This window comes from Varanus komodoensis, unplaced genomic scaffold, assembly GCF_004798865.1.
Source record: "Varanus komodoensis strain SLA01 unplaced genomic scaffold, ASM479886v1 scaffold30, whole genome shotgun sequence".
NCBI classification, from domain to species: domain Eukaryota; kingdom Metazoa; phylum Chordata; class Lepidosauria; order Squamata; family Varanidae; genus Varanus; species Varanus komodoensis.
In genome coordinates, this window is record NW_025335762.1 from 10,922,762 (window position 1) to 10,943,217 (window position 20,456).

General features: G+C 45.3%; 1 protein-coding gene across 11 annotated transcripts in view; it reads right to left on the reverse strand.

The window, feature by feature from the left end:
- The window catches only part of PKNOX2 (PBX/knotted 1 homeobox 2), a 372,168-nt gene that overhangs the window by 268,001 nt on the left and 83,711 nt on the right, over positions 1–20,456 (reverse strand). For 10 of the 11 annotated variants that reach the window (XM_044437340.1, XM_044437344.1, XM_044437343.1 and 7 more), the window contains one exon: positions 9,548–9,604. The exons of the other annotated variant lie outside the window; for it this stretch is intronic. The gene's annotated coding sequence lies outside the window, so the exon portion shown is untranslated. The remainder of the gene's footprint in view (positions 1–9,547; positions 9,605–20,456) is intronic. 11 annotated transcript variants of the gene reach the window in all.

Below are 20,456 nucleotides of genomic sequence, written 5' to 3' on the forward strand. Positions count from 1 at the left end.
TTTTAGTTATTTTATCTAAGCTATTGAGAAAGCCTGTAGATACCTGTATAAAAGCCTGTTTCTAAAAGGAAACCAAAATAGGATGGGTAGGCCAGTGTGAAAGGCTAAGGGTATTAGGTTCATACTGAAAAAGTAAAGCTGGACTACACGGCATTAAGGGTCACAAGGAAAAAAGGCTTGTTAACATTGCACCCAGGGGATAAGATGCAGCATTTTATGTACTTACTGGCTGGACAGTTGCTTTCAGATAGGATCCCCTCGAAAGCAACTTCGTCCCATGGTGGGTTCTTTGTTGGCACCAGTATCAGCGAGTCAAGAGCAAACCTACTCAGGACAAGGGCCAGCAGAGCAGGACTTCTCTAGATGCACCAGAAGCCCCTTTGTAATCGACCAGAGCAAGCTTATCCATATGGAGAAGTGGGGGCAAGCATACTTGGAGTCGGGCTTCAGGGACAGGATAATACCAGCTTGCTGAAACATTCCTCAGTCACTCAGAGGTCCCTTGCTCTTGCCAGCATCATCTATCCAATGTGCAAGTGACAGACTGGATCCAGAAGAAAAACGCAGGAGACTGGCTTGCAGTGGAACCAACCATCACCCCTCCAGCTCAGCATTACTGGCAAGGGCTGGCAGGATCTGCCCTGTGTGTATATATCAATATTAGCACCTTAGCCATAAACCCCAGGCCAGAGTGGCTTTTTGGGCCACGTTGGGGAGGCTGGAATTCCGGAGGAAGGACCTGGTATCTTGGTTTAACCTGTGTGAGAGAAGAATGAATGCTGGGAATGTTGCAGGCAAAGGTCAGGCAAAAGGTCTCCCTTAAGGAGATCAGTCAAAGCAGCCCTGCCAGGAGAATGACCCATTGTCCTGACCGCCTAGAAATTAGCTCCCCATAGAACCTAGCAGCCACAGACAAGGAACTCACCTCTTACTAAAAGCCATCAAGGAACCATCAAGCCCCATTCCAACAATTAGCTTAAGTTTGGGAAGCTCATCTTTCCCATAAGCCACATGTTCGGAGAGAAATGGTATAAATATCAGGGCCTAAGAAAGGATTCACTCTTCTTGCCATATGGGTCTAAAGCTTGTGCCTGCTCTATATTTTTCTGATGAATAAACTGACCTTCTCCTTTCTAACTGTTGTGTGCAACACCAGGGCTTGTTCTCTCTGGCTACACATGTTAAAACCCCAACAAAAGCTCCTGAACCTTTCAAGGCAATCTGGAGGGCAAGGGCCTCCTTTTGAGGTGCACTGCTCCCCAAGATTAAGTGGCAGAACAGATCTCTTTGGGGTTTCAGACAAGGCCTCTTCCTAGCCCTGCTTGAGATGCTGGGAACGGAATCTGAGATCATTTGCATGCAAAACCTGCGTTCTGCCACTGAGCTACAGCCCGTCCCAAGGGAGTGACTTAGTCAGTGCATCCAGCTGGGTCTTTCTGGCCCTAGAAGGACAGAGCACAGTTGAACCAGCCTCCTTTTAGAGGAAGTCCGTTTCCTTCAAGGTGGTCCTCAACCATTGCCATGCCCTTGGTGGCCCCGTGTTCAGTTTGAAGTAGGTAGGCCTCTTGGCTGTGCCTACTCCAAGACATTGATCATGCACAAGACACTGATTATGGACAAGTCAGGGCTGTGTGAGCCTGTAAGGCACGTGGTTCCAATATGTAAATGGATGTGTCCTGTGGAAAATGAGGGCTCCCCCGAAACTGCATGGCAGGTGATTGCTATTGCACTATTTTATTGCCACTACGCAGCATCATTTCATGCAGTAGGTCACTTGAATCTGCTCCAGAAGAACAAAATGACCGGAGAATGGAGGCTGGACATGGGCTTCTCTTGGGCAGGAAAATGTACCATATAAAAAGGGCTTCCTTCTCACTGGAGCTGGACCTGAGCAGCAAGATTCCCCTACACTCTGGTGCGCCCTGTGTTTCTGGGAGGGCTCATTTGGCTTGTTCCCCAGTTTGCTTCTGGTTTGCCTTTCCTCCTGAACACTCCTCAGCCCTGACTCACCCCATACTGCTGCTCATTGCCCAGATCTCACTGACCCCTTAACCCCCCACCCCCAAAATACCCCTTAGAAAGGCACTTATTTACCACGAACAAGAAGCCATCAAACGGAACCTGTATATTGCAGAAATGGGAGATTCACTTTCTTCTGTTGAAAGTAGGAAGACACATCTTCCCCTTCCCAAACATTTTAAACCACCTCCTTCCACAATTTGGCCTCACATGGGAAGGCTGCCTGTCTTTGCATTACCTGACAGTGTAAAATTGCACCCGTGCAGCTGGTGCAGGGAAAGGCATTCACCTGCCATCGCCATGATGCAACCGTCAGCCTGCTCAGCGGGCTTTCCCCATGGCATCAAGTGCATCCCTGTACGCTCAGCACTACCCAGGTCTTCTCGGAAGTGGCCTCCGTGGTGCTCAGTGAGTAAGGTAAGCTGGTACAGGTAAGCTGGTACAGGATTGCATCCTTGCTCAACTGAATGAATTTCCTCAGTCGCTTAATCTATTACATCTGCACAGGTTTTCATAGGTCTAAAAGGATCATTTAGAAGGGGGAAAAATAGATGCTATTTTTAAGGTGATGTATGTTATGTCGCAGTGGATGCCATTTCAGAAGAGGCATTCCCACCAAGCCTACAGCGAAGCTGGAATGCCTCTTCTAAACTTGCACCAGCACTTAAAAATGTACTGAGGACATGCTAAGCCTATCATTTTGAATTATATTAACATAATAAAAGATTGCAGTTGAGCACAGATGGGTATCATATGCTAATCTACTGGTCTGAACTGGGAATTGCTATCCAACACACCCAGCCAGCACCATGTTGGGGAAGGCTGGTTAAGAGGCAGGATTCCAGTGGTGCAGGGTAGCCAGAAAGCACACTTGGACTTGTGGCGTAATGAACATTAAATCCAACAGAGGCTTGCTCAATTAAATAGATCATGCAATTATTACCAAGGTGTATTTCATCACCACGTAAAAGGTATCCAAAAGTGCAATGATTTCTTATCCTTAAAATGGTTCTCCTGAAAATTTCAGGATCTAAAAAGAAGCAGATCTTCACATGAGAGCCCCAAGAGGGGAAGTGCAAACCTGTACGGTAGCATTAAATGAAAGCAACCCTTAAATGTCAAAGATTCCCCCCTCCCCCAGTTTCCTGTCTTTTATTGGACTGGCCTATTGACTCAGAAAACTCAGTAGAGATTATTAAGTCAGGCAGAAAAAGAAAAGAGAAAAGTATGGCTAGCTCAAAGAGGAGGCACAGATGGGGAGATGAAATTAAAAAAATGGACAAGCGGGTGAGCCTGGGAACTTAACTAGTCTAAAAACTCCACACCAAGATAAGAGCACTGCAGCTTGGAGGTCCAGTACAGCTCCGGCCCTACCAGTCTCTTAAGGGGGACGGGACTTCGACACGTGTACTTTCCAGCCTCCTCTTTTTCATCAACACCTTCCTGAAAGCAGAGCCAGGGGCAGGTGTGAATTATGACCCATCCACAGTACCAGGTATTCATGGAAGTAGCCAGTGGCTGAGAGGAGGGCTAGAATGTTTCACCACTTTCAAAATTGAGGGTTTCATGCCCCCTAACCCTAACCCAACCCCCCCCCCAGAGTGTATCCATGCATGAATAGGGTAGGAAAGGTGTGTGTGGGGGGGTTGATTTGACAGTCAGTTTGGTAGGACTTATGTGCAATCAGCAAATCTCAAGTCTGCCAAAATTTTCTGAATTGCAGCTCAAATGTAAATTCTCCTTTTGCTATGAAAATCACTGTGTAGCTTTGGCCAGATGCAAGCTGTCAGCCAAGCCAACTCCACAGGGTTTGGGAATGAAGTGAGGGCTGCAAAGGGATGGTGCTGGGCACTGCCCTGGGCTTCAGGGAGTGGGGAGAAGGCAGGCTATAACGATAATAAATACTTACTATATGTCGCCAACAGATCCCCTCTGAGTCTCCTCTCCTCTAGGCTGAAGAGACCCAGTCCCCTCAGTCCCACCTCAAACGGCCTCCCCTGCAATCCGGCCACCATCCTTGTGGCCCTGTGCTTCACTGACTCCAACCTGGCTAGAAGGACCTGCTAGTACTGGAAGAACCCAGCGCTCCATTGCAACCCCCTTAGCATGGTTCTGCTGAGAGATCACCTTCCCCCATCCATTGCGCAATGGGAAAAACAGACCCTTCATAGGGGATGTTGAAGGAAAGTATTCCGAATAGCTTGAGGAAACCAAATAAGGAAAGCCACAGATTGGAAGGAAGGGGTGCTCACTTTTGATACCAAAGAGGGATGCTCTCAGAGGAATACGAAGTGGGGTGGCAACCAAGGGAGAAATCATGGGACAAAACTCAAACGAACATAAATTGTTTATGTATGTTTTTTGTATTTTTTGGGAGCCGCTCCGAGGCTTTGTTGTGATGGGGGCGGCATAGAAATAAATAGATAGATAGATGGATGGATGGATGGATGGATGGATGGATGGAACAAGCACAACCCAGACTGATTATTTACAGGCCAGGGGCATTTCTGCTGCCTACAAGGGCTACTGCGGCAAGCTTTGGTCCATCAGCCAGACAGCGGCTGATGTCTTAGTGGCTTCACGTTTCAGAGCAGGGCTCTACGCGGTGGAGGGCAGAAGGTTTCATGCTTTGCGCATGGAGCAGCCCTTTGGCTTGCTCCTTTTTGTCGCTACTCCCACAGACCCTGCCATCACCCATCAGAGCAAAGGATGCACATGAACAGAAGAGACCTCTGTCCATTACAGCGATTCAGAAGAGGGTGGCTGCTACCCTTTGAGATGCTTGCTCTACATCTCATTTTCAAAAGAGATCACGAATTTGTAGCAGCAGCAAAAGGCTGTATGTTTTCTGAGGGTCCAGCACAGGATTTCCAATATCCCATCCATCTTCCTTTCACAGGCAGGCATTCTCTGGGAATACAAATTCAACTGGATGCATGTTCCAACCAGCTACCCTCAAGAGTGGCTTGGGATGTTTGTTCAGTGTGCAGAAGTCAGTCTGCTTGAGTGCACCGTAACTTTTTCACTTATTGCATAAAGCCAAGGAATTATTACCAGAAACATTCATAGGTTTGGCCCCTTTAAAAAAACAAAAAGCAGTGCCTGCAAGAGTCTTCTCATTAACTACAAGCCTTCCTCCCCACCCCCCAAAAAAACACATTGTCACTCTCAAAAGTCTTTATGTCCATCTCTAAGACCATCCTGACCTTTCGCATCTGTGCTCTGCGGAAATGATCAAAGGGTCAAATTCATGGGTTAATAACTCAAAAAGAGAGAGGCCAGAACTTGCTAACAGCTGGCCTAGCTTATGGCGCTGCTATTTTCAAAGGGGTGGGACAAGGCTCTGGTTTTCAAAGCTTTCAGAGAAATGTGTGCTTAGTTTCCCCAGATCAATAACAAGGTAAAACCAAACAACAAACAAACAGGAGAAGATAGATGCAAACAGAAAGGTTATCAATGCCTCTAAGGAAAGGAGAATGATGAAATAAGAAAGGATCCTTTCCCTAGACACATCAGCTGCTGTCACACAAATCTTTCTGCCTACAAAATAAACAGGAAGCACAGGAAAGCCTTGCTATTTTGCTCACTCTGAACATCAATTCAGGATCCAGAGGTGTGCACACTACATGCATTCATCTAAATGTTTCTTATTCAGAAGGGACCATGCAGAAATCACAGGCTGTTCTTCAAAGTCCTCTGTTCACCAAGAAGTTTTCAGACATTGGCATGTTAGCATCCTAAAAAGTACAGTACCCCAACTGTGAATGTGCCATTTTCCCCAACACACACACACACAGGGATCATTTTCAAAAGGCCAATTTTTTAACTGAATGAATACTTTGGGGAACTCTCCTCCACTGCACTTTCCCAAGGATACTTTCTAAAAGACGAACAAGCACTGAGAAAAAGTTGAGTCGATTTTTAGAACCAATTAATCTGTTCTATAGGTTCTATTAACCTATAATTTTGGCATGCAAAATCCAAGCAGTTCTTCTTGAACTGGTTTTGTTGTTGTTTTAGTATATGTCTGTCATCCAAAAACCAAATGTTAACTAGACAATAAATGCAGTGACAAGAGATTGCACTATGATCCAATCATATTTGCCTGAAATTACAAAATTTTACTATGAAATTTACTATGATCCAATCATATGTGCCTGAAATTACATTTCAATAATCAGTAAAATGAGACCATTTATTTGAATTTCTTCAGTCAGCTTATCCATTCTCACAAGAGCAATGCATGTTAATAACTATTCTTTACGCATAGAAGGATAGTTTATTTTCCCCCCAGCACCTTGTCCATAATAGATTCATAATGATTTCAAATTATTTGGAAGATTTGCTTCTATTAGCATTAAACAGAATCAATAAAGAATATGCCTCTATAGTATGACCCGTTATCTGGGATATAATAGATAACATTGGGTGCCAATATATCTGTGGAGACAGACATCCACACAACACGTTGTTGTTGTTACATTTTAAATATATTTGCACTAAAAAGGGGACAATTTCCCTGAAATTCTGGAAATTCAAAACTTATGCAACAAGAAAAATCTAATTCCATCAGGGATTGGCTTCCCTTAGCAAGGAAACAAAGCAGCGCAGCTTAGAAGAGGCAGATGCAAGATATAATCCTCATCGCCATCTGCATTGTCCTTCCTTTGCGAGGCCTTTTCCAGACTTGAGCTCGGCAGATGCTGGGGTTAACCTATGGAAGCGGCACAGCTGCGGCCGAACCAGCCAGAAGATGCTGCCCTGGCAAGGGACTTTGTCATGGGACCTGCATAGACTTAAACACCTAGTCTAAATTGCCGGTAAACTGGGACGCTTGACTAATGAGTGCAGTTGTCAAAGACATTTGTTTCAGGAGCAGCCATAGTGCTACTGAAAGGCATCAGGTCATTGTTACAAGGGGCAGTTCAGAGTTGGGGAAAGCTAAGCTATATGTTCCATCTCTCCAACAGTAAGCACATACCTCTTTTGCATTTTTAATGAGAAAACAAACTCATTAGGATCACCTCCAGGAAGACTCGGCCCGTACCCTTTCATTATTGTGCCCATGTGGGTGTCGCTTCGTATGACTTGCAATAATACAGTGGTATTAAAAAAAAGAACAGAACAAGCCCGGCATGTCATTGTGGCCAAGGCACTTTGTTCAGGATTCCATGATAACAAGTGAAACGGGTCTAATTCATACACAGGATGGCACCAGCTTCCATCTAAATGTCACTGGAACAATGCCGCATCATTGCAAGTGCTGGGCAACACAGTGGCCTGCTGGGGAGCTTCACTTGTCCTCCCCATCCACCTCCCCTCCAAATATTGCTGGAATTTGTTCCTACTATTGCAAAACTCTTGGCTCTCTGTTTCCTCCCTACCTTCTTCAAAGTGTTGAAGAGGATTTTCAGCTCAGCCCCAATTTTAATACAACACACTTAAAAAACCACAAGGATGCCAGTTAAAGGAAAAGATTTATGGCTCATTATGCAAACTCACCCTGCCTCCAGAAAAGCTTAAGGAAATGCCTCAATTTAGATTGCTAAGGAGGCCCCTGTGGTGGTACAGTGGGACATGGCTGGGGAAATGAGCTGCCGGTTTGAAGCACGTTTGCAAGGCTGCAACTTTTCACCTCCAGCTCCATAAGCAAGGACCGAACTCTGGAAGCCATACGGGGTCAGAGATGAGTACACCCCTTGCTCAGCCTACTGCACGAAGTTACGAGGGATCAGGTTAGCTGCTCTTTTGATTGATTCAAATACTCATCACAGTCTATTTTTAAACAGAAGAGATTGTATCTGCTGATGTGCAGATTGGGCAGGAGCCGAGGTGTCATGCAAATGCTCCTGGAAGGAAGTAAGAAGTAAGCCAAAGAATTAGCTTGTCCCAATCTGTATGCAAATTCAGCTCCACCATGTCATTAACATTCGGGTTTCCAGAGTCTGAGGTAGAAGAGATTCACCTTCTAGCCAGCCTGAAGGCTGAACCAAATGCCGCTAGCAAAAGACAGAGATGAAGGTGCACATTAAGACTCAAGTGCAGGAACATACACAGTTACCAGGAGTAGTTATGAGCCACTGGTGGCCTTTCAGATGTTTTGCCCTACAAGTCCATCTTCCCTCACCATTAGCTAGATAAACTAGGACCTTTTGGCAGATATAGGCCAAAACTAATGAGGACCACAAGTTGCCCACCCTGCATTAATGTCAACAAGCCCCCACCCCCCACCCCCGGTGTGTTATAACTCTTCCTGTCCAGAATGGTCCATTGGTGAGATGGAGCTAGTCCAGAGCCTTGAAAAAACTTAAAGAAAACTCGCCAACCTAAATCTCTGAAAGCATACCACAAGAGGCAGCAGCTTGTGGAGCTGAAAGTTTCCAGCTCTAGCCCTGGCATCTTCTGACAGGCTCCTCAAGCTAGTTTTCCCTCAGTGTACTGTTTCTACATCATCCCCTTCCTTGCACCCTAGCACCTGTGAGCTCCCCACATTTCCCTGCTGTGTGAAGTTTCACTCCAAGCCAAACTGACCCCTTTCCTCTCCTTGCCCAGCAAAGAAGATGATAAAACCCAGCCAGGCAGAGTTTTATCTGCCAATAGAGGCAGAGGCTCTCTTTAATCCCTTTTTTCTTTTTATTTCTGGCATAATTTTTTACAATATGTGTTCTATCACCCAGCCTCATATTTTATGGAATGTGCTTCTGCTTTACAGATTCATTTGTTCACTTGAGTGTGCCCAATTCCTCTCTTCAGCTCGACCAACTGGGAGAATTCTCATCCTCTTCTAGATAGCTCTTTTGGCTCAGTTAGAGCCCTCCAAGTAAGTTCATTCCATCATGGGAAGCAGAAAGGAAGCGAAGTGAAGCTGAAATGGCTTTGCTTAACCAGGATGACTGGCAATGTCTTGACAGTTCAGCAAGCTCTGCCAAGTGAAAGTAACTGCCACCCTGCGCTTATGGACAAGGAACAGCACTAACCGTAGAAAGAGTGCCAGAACGAATTGTATACAGGAAATAAGCTGGATTCTGCTGTACACATGCATTCATGCAATGTCAACTTCAATCAGCCCCTGGTAAAAAGGCTACAAACAGGGATGGTGGGAAAAAGGGAAGAAGCACCAGAGAGCATCCTTGCACATATACTCTGGTTTCTACAGTGTTGCTCTAGAGCTACTCTCTGCCACAATACATGTTCAGGAAAGACCAATGGAAATACAAGGTCACATCCTTTGTTACATTCAGACATAGTTTAATAATTTCACACAGTTGAGAAATACCTTATCTAATGCCAATTGTTAGAAAACGTATGGCACAAAAGATCCAAAACTCATCAAATGTTGGCAGTGAACGTTAAGCTCTAACCCAGCCTCTCTCAGCTTGATGCTCTCCGGATGTTTTGGACTTCGGCACCCATCAGCAACTGCCAGCATGGCCAATGCTGGGAGTCAAACATCCAGAGAGTCTCAGGTTGGGGAGGCCACTCGAGATACAGAAAAACACATTATAAAACTCCAGTCGCAGTTACTTACAGTTCAGGAGTCCTTTTGAAGAGACCAGCTTGAAAGGCAAAAGCCTCCAGAAGGTACCTATCAGTATAATAAATATTGTGTAAAAAATCAGGAGGCATGATTCCGGGAATAATGCTGCAACATTAAACAAGTGTGGATGTTAATGAAGGGTAGAAATAGTTGCTAGCCACCCAACTTATGAAGAGAAAGAGCTATATAAAGGTTCATACTCAAAACGTAGTAGAAGAGCTATGAAAATGCAGTCGTATTTATTACATCTGAATCTTGTCCTTCCTCCAGTGGATTCAGGGGAGAGAACCCCTCAGGAGCTCATCATGATTATCCTTTTGACCACAGTGCATCCAATGCCATGGGGCTGACCTATCAGGAAGCACCTGCTCCCACACACCAGGTCATCTGATTTTTGTCCATCCTCCTTATTCATGGGAGCCCCCTCCCTCACCCGAAGAGCTGTTCCTGTTCCATCCCTCAGAAGCAGCTGTGGGACACAGCCCCAAGGATAAGAAGGGAGAGGCAGCAAGAAAATATTTCCTGCCTTTCCTCGGCATACACGCTTCCCGCTTGTGCAAAGCCCCACTGAGTAAAGCTCACATGTCTATGAAAACAGGACAGGTGGACATTTCATCAACACTTCCAAGTCCAACTTCTTGAGGTAGGAGAGGAGCAAAGGGAGAGAATCCTTGTGGTTTTTTGTGTATATTTAATCCACTAGCCACTAACAGGGACAATCTTATGCCTGTTTTATGGGAATTACGGGGGGAATCCTACAACTCTTACACACAAGCCCAGACTAAACTGGAATTTCATGCTAGGAGCTGTGGAATGTTCTGTCTAAAAATGCATGGGATTTCTGACTAAATATGCATGGGTTTCACCCAAATAGAGACACTATTTTAGTTGCATGCCTATTTAATAACAGCAGCAGCAACAGATTTAAAAACTGCTGGTGACAAGTGCCATCTTGGAAGAGGCATTCTCTGTTGACATAGAGAGAATGCCTCTTACAAGATGGACAAATATGTATACCATTGAAAATGCAAAGCATTTTCTTTCTTTCTGTATATTACTAGTAATATTCTATTACTAAAACTGTCTTTATATGCGTACACACTGTATACTTACATTATACTGATAGATAAATGCATGCAAATATAACACACATGCCTTTTGCAGAACCAATGTCAGTGTGTACAGTACTGTTTACTTGCATTTAAATGCTGTTTTTATGGTGGCTTGCATTATTTTTTATTCTTAACATTTTATTTTCTCCTGTGTAGTATCATCACTGTTGTGAAATCTGCTAACAGTCAGAAAGAGGGATTTTTTTAGATACAGACACACAAATCAAGAAAAGCAAAGTAGAATAAGAAAGGACAAAAAAGTATTAAAACCAATAACAGCATTGAGAAAAATACATAACAAATAAATGCTTACTGGATTCTTCTGGTAGAATTTAATGTTTAAAAAGAAGTCAGCTTTTCAATAAACCTGCCACTGTATTGCTATTTTTTTCCAATAAACTTGTCAGTTTGTTTTCTGAAGTTGTTTTTAGAGAAGCACTTTAATGTCAGGGCAATAAACCAAGTCCATTTTCCACACTAGAATTATGGTGCTGCATGTTTCTAAAATGCAAAAAGAAATTTTTGCTGCTGCTGCTGCCGCCAACAAATTAATACAGTTCAAGTCACTTAGTTCAGTTTGGAGGGATGCCCTCTTTTGTCAACAGCACAAGCCACTCAGAAGTAAATCCTACTGAATCCACTAAAGTTTACTCTGCACTAATCCTGCACAGGACCACCGCCTCCATAGTGCACGAATCAGCTCTCTGCCCTGCCATGTTCACCCTTTGGGTAAGGGGTCATTGCTGTGATGCTTCTCAGCTTGTGTCAAGAAGCCCACAGTGAGGAAAGGCTCCTTCTCTCAGGGCCGGTTCTCCCGTTGGGCAGAGGGAGGCAGCTGCCTACACAGCAGCAGATTGTGGGATGAAAGGGGCAGTGACACAGACCCTTGGGCCACCACTAATGGATCATCTCGGGGAGGGATCTGTGTGCAAGCCATGCAGCTCACCCTCTGTTCCTTAACCTCCCCGGCTGGCACCCGTGCTAGCGATGGGGCAGTCTATTGCATTGCACCTGAGACAGGATTACCTTAGGGGCACAGGGCATACTGCCTGGCACACAAAACTGTTCTCCAGAGCCTCGCCTCCTCCTCAGCATCTGCTGTCTTAGGCAGTCATCTCACTGCCCAGTGCAAGGCCAGCCCTACCTTCCATCACTTTATTTGGTCCTATAGATATAAATCTCAGCTACTTTATCAAAAATGAATCCAGTCGGACTAATTTAATCTCATTTTGGACTGGGTAACCTCCCAAATGCACAGAGGGAACACTGTGGACACAATCTACCTAGACTTTAGCAAAGCTTTCAACATAGTGCCCAACGACATCCTGATGAGCAAATTAGCAAAAGGTGGACTAGGTGGAAAAACTATTAGGTGGATCCAGAATTGGCTGCTAAATCGGACACAAAGAGTGCTCATCAATGCACCTTCCCAAATTGGATGGAGGTAACTAGTGGGGTGTCACAGGGTTCAGTCCGGGGCCCAGTGCTCTTCAACTTCTTTATCAATGATTTAGATGAGGAAGTACAAGGAAAGATAATCAGATTAGCAGATGATACAAAACTGGGTGGAATAGCAAACACCCTGGAAGACAGGATAAAGCTTCAGGGCAATCTTGATAAACTTGTACACTGGGCTAAAAACAACAGAATGAGATTCAATAAGGACAAGTTCCCCACAAAGGAAAAAGAAACCAAATGCATCGATACAAGATGGGGAATACTTGGCTCAACAGAACTGAAAAAGAAAAGATCTTGGGGTAAGATCTTGTGGACAATGGGCTAAACATGAGCCAACAATGCGATGTAGCCACCAAAAGGGCAAATGCTATTTTGGGATGCATTGACTGAAGTATTACTTCCAAATCACGTGAAGTAGTAGTTTCCCTATACTCCTCACTACTCGGACCTCTCCTGGAATACTGTGTCCAGTTCTGGGCACCAAGATTTAAGAAAGATGCAGGTAAATTAGAAAGGGTGCAGAGGAGGGCAACAAAAATGATCCAGGGTTTGGAAACACTGCCCTGTGAGAGAAGACTGAGAGAACTGGGCATGTTCAGCCATGAGAAGAGAAGACTGAGAGGGGCATGATATCCCTGTATAAGTACCTCAAAGGCTGTCACAAAGAGGAAGGTCAGGATCTCTTCTTGCTGATGCCAGAATGGACACAGAATAATGAATTCAAGTTGGAACAACCCAGATTCAGGCTGAACATCAGGAAAAGTTTCCTCACTGTCAGAGCAATATGACAGTGGAACCAGCTGCCTAGAGAGGTGGTGGGCTCTCCCACACTAGAGACATTCAAGAAGAAACTGGACAGCCATCTGAGTGGGATGGTGTAACTTGGGGTCCTGCAACAGCAGGGGGTTGGACTCGATGGCTTTCATGGCCCCTTCCAACTCTACTATTCAATGATTCTATGCATGTGAAACTCACACTTTGACAGATGGGTGGAAATGACTCCATCCTGTCCCCAATCTAAACAAACCACAGCAAAATTGTGAAGGAAACCCCATTGTCAATTCCACTCTAAATTTACAAGAATATAATTTCAGCTTTAAAGAATTGCAGCTAGCTTAAAAAATGTGTGGCTACTGTGAGAATAAATGTAAAGTTCCTTACATTTCATGTTTCATTTCATGTCCCAATTGCTTTGAAAGTAAAATCAGCTTTATGCCACATTTGCTGCAGGAGAATTTTGCTTTATGGCCAACTTTAGTGTGCAAAGGTTTCATACCATTTACACCATCAATGCAGAGACTTCCGCCTTTAATGAAGAGCCAGTATGGTACAGAGAACAACAGCCCCAGACTGGAGCATATAAAGGCCAGTCCAAGCTCCAGCCAGCCATGTAGCTCTTGCTTTCTTTGAAATCTGAAGCAATCAAGGCAGGCAAGTTTAACCTCCCATCAGGCGCCGAACTTCATCCAAATAAGAATAGACAGCATATCACAGGATAAGGAAATGGGAAGGATCTAATTTTTGGTGGCAGCTCTCAGAAGTTAGCCTGCTCCAAGAATTGGAGTCATCAACAGGCACAGTGGTGAGTCCTCTTCAAAGCTTGGGCCACGTACAAGCCAGCAGCTAATACCAACCCTGCAGAACACACAAACGCAAGGTCAAGAAAGTCTGCTCCGACTGATGCTCATTTTTCTGGGACTTGCTCCTAATCTGTTCATGCAAAAGCCAAAACAAACGCTACCACTAAGAAGCCAGCAAACAGAGCAGACCAGCAGAACAAGATCCATGTACATCCAATGTGGTATAGTGGTTGACCTGTCAGACTAGGGCTAAGGAGACTCGGGTTCAAATGTGAACTCAGCAGTGAAGCTCATTCGGTGGCCTTTGACCCATCACTAACACTCAGGAGGACACAGCCAAGCAGAAGACTATGTCTGCCACCTTTTGTTTTTGGATAACAACAGGCTTAATAAGACAGATAAAGCAGGCGGACTCTTAAAATTGGCCACTACTTTATTGATAGCACCTGTTCAGAATAGTTTGGTTTAGCGTGCACAAATTTCCCATTCCCTGTCTCGGAATACTGACAGAGATGACTCCTTGAGGTTTCTTCTGGAGGAATGGAAGACCCAGGAGGCTGACACCGATTGCAGTGCAGGTTATTTCTGCTTCCAGGACTGCTCAGGGGGAGCACGCACAGGACTCAAAGACAGAGATGTCAGACCAAGGCTCAGGTGCCTCTGGAGTTATTCCCAGCTGAAACAGCAATGCTTAAAAGGGCATTGCCACACCCGTTCCGTGGAGCAAGTTTCAGTTCATAGGCTAGGCTACTGATCACCGCGTGGTGTTGCACGAGACTGAAGGGGGATGCATGCACATACCAGTCGGCCCTAATAGGGCACAAGTGTTAGCACCCAGATCAGCATCGACCCCAGGCATAGCTGGGCCACCAGCAAGGCCCCACACATCAGCAGGGGGCCACTGACCCAGCCCGGCCCCTCATGCTGGACCAGGTGGCAGTAGTGGTGGTGCTGAGGAGCAGTTGATGTCCTCAGGGCCTCTTCAGATGCAGCGAAGCAAGCGGGAGCCACCTCGAGAGAGGAGGGGAGGCAAGCGCGGCTGGCAACAGTGGCTGTGAGAAGGCAGCTTGCCTACAGGAGGGGACCCCACTGAGGTCGTCCCACCCAGCGGCCCTCCCAGAGCCAGCACTGCTCAGAGGTGGAGCGTGCGATGGGCTGCAAGCTGCATCTGCATGGCAGGCAGACACAACACGATGCTCACCATGCTGGGAACAGCCACACCTCCTGGATTTGGCCAGTTTGGATTAAGAACTGGCTAACTCTGCCCTTGTCTTCATCAGTAGGATAAAAAGAACTTGTGATTAAAGAAAATGAAACGGGGGAGAAAGTGAAGCTGGCAGTTTTATCTGCCCCTAGTCCTAGTGGGTGTGTTGTGCCTTTTGCACTTGGGCATCCATCCCCAAAAGCAGCCTGTTGTGGGAGAGGGACCCTTTAATGTGCACGGTAGACCAGCCCCCTCTCCCCCCTTCCCCAGTATCCATCCCACAGCCTCCCATGGCCACAGACAGTTCCTATAATTGCACCCCCCATACCCACTCCTGCCCTGCTTCTCACTGACCCATTGTTCAAAGTAATGCCTTAAACAGCTCATATTTTGTTAATTGTACAAGCCTAATGGAGGAATGTATTGGCAAGAAGGGGTAATGGCCATCAGGCCAGCAATAAAACAAAATTAATGGTCCGTGGGAAGAAATCATGTCCACTTAATATCAGCTTTGAAACTATAATAAAATAATGGGATACCAGTGGCAGCTTCTCTCTCTCGGTTTCTCTCACACACATGCAGATTGCTTACACCACGTTAAATCACTCATAAAGCAGACCCCGTTCAGTTGAAGTTCACAAGATCCTCCGGGGAACATAACAGACCGGAAACATTTAGTGCAAGGATCATTACCGACACGCACAGCTGTAGTAACACCCACAAGATCCAGCCCTGAGGCAACACAGGGAAAAATACTGGAATAGAAGGTGAGGTCTTCCCCAGTGCTTCTCCAGATCCTTAAAAACACCTCCCAACCATACCATTGGTAGGTCTTCTGGAAATCCAGCTCCGTACTGGGCATGCCTGGGGAGAAATGGGCAGGCCAGAGAAGAGAAATCCTTTCAGCCTGATCACAGAGTGATCCAAACCCAGCTTATTCGGGACGCCATTCTTAAACTCTAGTGTCGGACAGGTGGGAAAGAGAATGCTCTAGTATTCAGATTACTAATGCCTGACGAAGTGTAGTAAGAAAAAACATCACCCCGCTGCTACAGTTTCTTCTGTGGTCACACCAAATTAGCATTAAATTCATAGAAAGGTAGGAAGATTATTGTGTTATCACCACCTATTACAGGCTGTCGTGAATAGCGAGAATGTATACTACAATGTATATATGTAGGAGTTTTGCAGAGGCATAGCACAGACTGCACTTGCATTAGAAAGCCTTTGGGCCTGTTGATCAGTTTTCCCTTTATAGCCATGTTTAGGTGCCTTTTATTACAAATGATATTTGAATGTGTGCGTCGTTACAAGTGCTATAGCAATAAAGATGAATGCTCTCCAATATGGCCTACCTTGAACAGCTTTTGCAAACCTTCAGGGATTAAGCTAGTAGCTGACAGGTCCATGTGGAACCGCCAGGAAACCAAGGGGTATAGTGACTGGAACACTGATGGGGGACTCACAAATTCCAGGTTGTATTTCCCGTTTGGGCTGCAAAGTTCACCGGTTGGCTCAGGGCCAGTCACTGATTCTCAGCCTAGCCTACCTCGCAGAGGGTGAAATGGAAAGGAAGACCACCACGTAAGACTTGGGTCTTGGAAGAGGGAAAATGGGATAGATATACATTATAGGAACAAATAAAGTGAACAGGGGAAGGTGCTCCCTCAAACAACCTGGTCCAAGCTGTTCAGGGCTTTCTGTACCAACAACACCTTGAATGTGGCCCAGCAGCAAAGAGGTTTCCTCCCCACTGCCACAGGAAATGAGCTGCATTCTGCATTAACAGCGGCTTCTGGGCCAACCTTAAGGGCAGACCCACATAGCCGAGGGGTGTGGGAGAAATCAGAGAGGAGGTAAAAATCATTCACCACTACCAGATAGTCTACCAGATCGTGGCAGAGTCCTTGCTGTGCCTCTTGAGCCAGCTCGCAGACGTCCATCTCTAAGATGGACTGCTGTTTATACTTTTTTTTAAAAAAAGTAATGAAATTTGCAGAAATAAGCGCCCAAAGCCACATGACTTGACATGCGTTGTGCAATATTTACCAATTCTGCACAAATCACACAAGAGCCATGCAGTTTTGGGGTGCTTGTCTGGACAAATTTCATTAGCAGGAAAAAAAATCTTAGACACAGAAACCTCCAAGAAGAATCCTTGACTTGGTCTGCTTCTGGCCATCAGGTTGGAAGTGAGCAGGAAATCAGTCGAGTTCAGACAAGCTGGACTTCCCCATTTTGGCACATCCCTAAGACTACCCCATGTGCAGAGGCCCTCTGGAAATGCACATAAAAGTAAATTAATGAGCAGTGCCAAAAAAACCCAGAAGGGTTTTTAAACGTTAATGAAATTGATGGTATAAGCAGATGGTTTTTTGCTGTCAACAGGACAATTAGAACTTCTGGGGCTGCACACCCATGTAGCAGAAGCAGAGGCAATGAGGAGGGTGAAGCTTGTCCTTCCACCAGTTTCCATTGCAGCCATATATTAATCAGCAGGATCTGTCCCTCTCTGCAAAGCAGACTTCCTCAGCCCGATGCTTTCTGGATGGATTGGATTATAGCCCACCACTAACATGCTGGCTGTGGATGATGGTTGCTGTAGCATGACACATCCTGAGGGCATCAGTTTGATCTAAAGGCTGATACAGAGGCATATTTCTTCATTCTTCCTGCTGCCTTTGGTTAAACAGATTTCTTCTGAAACAATTTCAAGATTAGTTTACAGGAGATGCAAGCAGGGTGAGCACACACACGCAAGCAGTGATCCCGCTTTCAAACTGCCTCCAAATCTGGGGCGCGGGAGGCGGTGGGGGGGAGAATTTTTATCTCCAGTTGAATATACTGTAGATAGCCTAGCACACAGAGAGCAGACCAATTCTTTCTCTTCTTGATAAGAAACTCCTTTCAACCTGGCACTTCAGTGATAAGGAACATTAATTTATGCAGAGAATTTTATCAGGTCTATATGGTGATAATGATCCACCTCCTTGAGAAGGCAGTAACACAGAACTACACAAGAGTTGGGGGAATTATTTTGATTGCACTGGAAAGCAGCTGCCAGCTGAACAGGAACATCAAAGCAAAAAGCCACATGATTCGGACTTGATAAATCTAAGGGAAGTGGTACATAATTAGTCCTATGTACGAATTGGTCTTATGCAACCAAAACAGCATCATCCATGCACAGGAAAGAAACCCCGGATTGCAGGAGAGCAACAAAATATTTAGGAACAAAGCAGGGCTTGCTTAGGGAGAACGCGGGGAGCTGTGGGGCTTTTTATGCATAAGCATAACTTTTGTAATTACAGGCTAGAACATCACGGGTTCACCTCACATCAGTTACACTATTTCCCCCCTTCTAAAGTGCTTTACACCTGCACAGGAGCAAAGGAACACAGTGTGCAAGGTCTGAGCTGTCTAAAGCAGTGGAAGCCAAGGCATTTCTTATGGTAAGTTGCCTTATATCCATGCCAGTGCCGTAGCAGTTTATTTCTGCACATGGTGGGCATGTCGTGAGTTGAGCCGGCTGGTGCCGGAGGTCAGACTAGATGGCCCGGGAGGCCCCTTCTGGCTCACTCTGTTTCTATGTGTCTATGTTTCTGCTCAAGATTTATGGCGGTTGTTTCTTCTGTTTGCAACTGGGAAAGTTCATAGAAAGCCACTAACAAGAGAAGAAAGTGCAGGAGGTGCATACGCATGCAAGGAGGCCCCTTTCAAAGCTCAATCAGCAGGTGTGAGCACATGTCCACTAATTTTTTTAAAAAATCTGCAAATTGTCCTACATGTGCTCATGACCTTCTCATTCATGATTTCCAGTCCAATCTACAGCAGTTTCTTAATTTCCACATATTAGCCCTGCAGAGTAACTCAGTCCCACTTTGATCTATGGAAGAAAGCTAAACTACTTGGAAGATTTGTGCAAATGTGAGGGAACTTGCACAAATCTCCCATTCAGTCACTGCTCAGTTTGCATGAGTTTCCCATTAGCACAGAGCAGGCAGTGAGATGAGCATTAAGCTGATGTTTTGGGAATCCTGGTGCTCCCAAGCATCAGTCAGTCAGAAAGTCTTACCTGAAGGCCCCAGGTTCAATCTCTAGCAAAAGAGCCAGGTAACAGGTGATGGCAGAGACCTCTTCAGGAAGCTCTGGGGAACTGCTGCCAGTCAGAGTTTACAGTGCTGGACTAGACGAAACAATATCCCGACCTGTTAGTAGGCAGCTTCCTATATTCTTCAGCTGCTTCATACACCAGAAAATTGAATGTGTGTGTGTGGGAGGGGGGGTGGCAATTAACCATGACTAATAATCTAACTCAATGGGCCTGTTTACTTTCACATATGGGGTTTGTCATGTCTCTCATCCCTGCAGACACACATTCCAGCATTCTGCCTCAGGAAACACCAAATCAGTGAGATTTTTATTGCAGCAAATCCCATGGCTAGAACTTAACAGTCACAGTCTTCAGAAATAATATAGCTGGTGGCATTTTGCCATAGGCTCCAGCTTTCCAGCAGGGTCCTTGCCATAACTTACAGGGAATCCATAACAGTAAACACAGTTCAGAACAAGCTCCTCTCTGCCAAATAACCTGAAAGTTGGGATAACAGTGGCAAGTAGGGATGGGTTGATGAGCAGTGTTTTGATTACTAGGATTCTCCAAACATCACTTATCTTGTCTCATTCCTGATTCCAATTCCAGATTGCTGTTCACTTTCTGGAAATGCAAACGTGTACAAATTGAACTATGACAGAGCATGAAATGTGCACGAATTTCTTCCATAGACTAATGTAAGCCTGATTGGCATAAGGGGGAAATTGGGGTGACAAAGTTGTGCAAAAGTTGTGTTAATTGACTATGAGCATGTGTGGGCAATTACAGATATTTGGGCAGGAACATTCTTAATCAGGGTTGGGGCTTCACATTGGTGCACCAACATGATTTGCAAGGAAAAACCAAACTCTCCAATGTCACTAGTAGCAAGTCACCAATTAGGCAAAGCTGGAAGCTGTCTCTTTATGCAACGCATGTTTTGGGGTTTAATATAGACACTCAAGACAACTTCTCAAGTCAGATCTTGGCACCGCCTCTGCTTTTACTACTCCAGCCATGGATTTGTAAGAAATATTCCCAAAGTAACAATTTAACCGGCATCATTTTACAGGGATCCAGAACAACTAGTTCATCTACATTTAAAATATATCCCCATGCCTACACTAGGATGGTTCTGGAATTACTGCTTTTACATTTTGTTGCAATGCTCTCTTTAAATCAGATTTGGGAAGATGGAATGGGAGAACTACATGAGTTCTGTAGCTACACTAAACACAAGCCACGACTCTCACTGGCCAGCACCAAAAGGAATGAGAAAAGGTCACCAGGTATGGGCATGATGGGTGGACAGAGAAGAAAGCTGACAGGAAGACAATTGATGCATTTGAAACATGGTGCTGAAGAAGCCCTTTGTGAACACCCAGGCCTGGAAGACAGACAAACAGCTGGGTCCTGGGATCAAATCAAGCCAGAGCTTTCCCTACCAGCAAAA